Below are 1,957 nucleotides of genomic sequence, written 5' to 3' on the forward strand. Positions count from 1 at the left end.
TATATATATATATATATATATATATATATATATATATATATATATATCTTTACATTTATACGCATATATATATGAATGTCTGTGCGCGTGTGTGTCTGTGTGTATATGTGTGTATTATCTGTATATTCATGTACCAGTATGTATATCTTTAAATATTTATATTTGGACAAGTATACTCTAGACACATCTGTTAACCACTTTACTGTTTCTATACCCAAACAGTGCTACTGCATATGCTACGAACGCTAATAATGCAGTTCTTGTGCTCAGGAAAGATAGGACATACAAAGGTAAGCCCAGTTTTTGGTCACCCTTGTAGCCATTGTCACAATTGGATAATTACTCAACCAAACTTAATACGTTATTAATTATGATAATAATGCTAACTGTCATCGATGTTTCTAATATTTTGTTTTTTGCCTTCTTTTTAGTCTTCCTGTGTGTTTCCTGTAATTCACATTCATATATTTATCCTTTATTTTTTATATTGTTTTCCAAAATAAAAGCTTTGCTTGTTTGTTTTTTGTTTTGTCTTGTTTTTTTTTTTGTTTTTTCTTTTGTTTTTTTTGTTTTTTTTGTGGGGGGGGTCTCATTTAAATAAAGGTATAATTCAATCTGTAAATAGATCCATTTGTAATTTTAATGTGTGGTCCTGTTATAAATTTTTATACTCTCTAAAAAGTAACCTGCAAGTTTTTGTTTGTTAGTTTTTTAATGAATTCACTATAGGGGAAATTTAGTTATCCATCATTATCCTTCTTTATTATACAGATATAAGGCATCGAGCTGGCAGAAGCGTTAACATGCTGAACAAAATGCTCTGCGGCATTTCTTTCGCCTTTGTGTTCTGAGTTCACATTTCGCCGATGTTGTCTTTACCTTTCAACCTTTCGGTATCAATGAAATAAATACTAGTTGAGTACTGGGGTCGATATAATAGACTTTCCTCTCCTCCAAAATTTCAGGCCTTGATCCTATAATAGAAATGACTTTTATATACAGATATAAGGTGGTGAGCTGGCAGAAAGGTTAGCACGCCGGACGAAATGCTTAGCAGTATTTCATCCGTCTTTACTTTCTGCGTTCAAGTTTCGCCAAGGTCGACTTTCATCCGTTCGGGGTTGATAAATTAAGTACAAGTGGAGTACTGGGATCGATGTAATCGACTAGTCCCCTCCCACTAAATTTCAGGACTTGTGCCTTTAGTAGAAAGGATTATTATTATTGATAATTATTAATGTGGAAAGATGGCAGAATCATTATTGTACTGGACAAAATGCTTAGTGGTATTTCTGGCTGTTTACATTCTTATCAAACGCTGCCAAAGTTGATTTTTCCTTTCATTTTTTTCGTACCAACAAAATGGTACCAGTCAAAAAGTGAGGTCAGTGTAACCGACATGGCCCCTGTCCTCAAAGTGCTAGCCAAAATTAGAAAAAGTTAATAAGGTGGCGAACTGGTGAAATCGTTAGTGCGTCGATATAATGCCTAGGAGAATTTCTTTTTATTCTTTACATTCTGAGTTAATATTGCTCTGAGAACGAGTTTACCTTTCATCCCTTCGCTGTCGATAAAGTGCCAGTAAAATACTGGGGTCGATATAATCGACTGATCCGCTCCTCTTAAAAACGCTACCGTTGTACGTAAGTCAGAAACCTTTATTATACACAGATAAAAAACGACGAGCTGGCAGAATCGTTAAAGTTTCGGAAAAACGAATACTCTGTGATATTCGTTCCGAGTATTTACATTCTGAGCTCAAATTGTACTAGCGGCCATTCGGAGGAAAGGAGTCGATAAAATAAAGTACCAGTCAAGTACCAGGGTTGATGTTATCGACTAATTCCCTCCCCTTAAAAAGGCTGGCCTTGTGTCTGAATTTGAAACGCTGTGTGTGTGTGTGTGTGTGTGTGTGTGTGTGATTGTGGATCCAATTCTTGACCCAGATCATGCGTTG

The 1,957-nt window shown here is 35.3% G+C and overlaps 1 long non-coding RNA gene across 3 annotated transcripts in view; it reads left to right on the plus strand.

The window, feature by feature from the left end:
* The window catches only part of LOC106875471 (uncharacterized), a 308,728-nt gene that overhangs the window by 195,744 nt on the left and 111,027 nt on the right, over nt 1-1,957 (plus strand). For 2 of the 3 annotated variants that reach the window (XR_008263988.1, XR_008263989.1), the window contains exon 4: nt 223-290. This is a non-coding gene — a long non-coding RNA (uncharacterized LOC106875471). Of the gene's footprint in view, nt 1-222; nt 518-1,957 lie in introns of those variants that run through there. The other variant, XR_008263987.1, reaches the window with a different exon arrangement.

This window comes from Octopus bimaculoides, chromosome 4, assembly GCF_001194135.2.
Source record: "Octopus bimaculoides isolate UCB-OBI-ISO-001 chromosome 4, ASM119413v2, whole genome shotgun sequence".
Taxonomy (NCBI): Eukaryota; Metazoa; Mollusca; class Cephalopoda; order Octopoda; family Octopodidae; genus Octopus; species Octopus bimaculoides.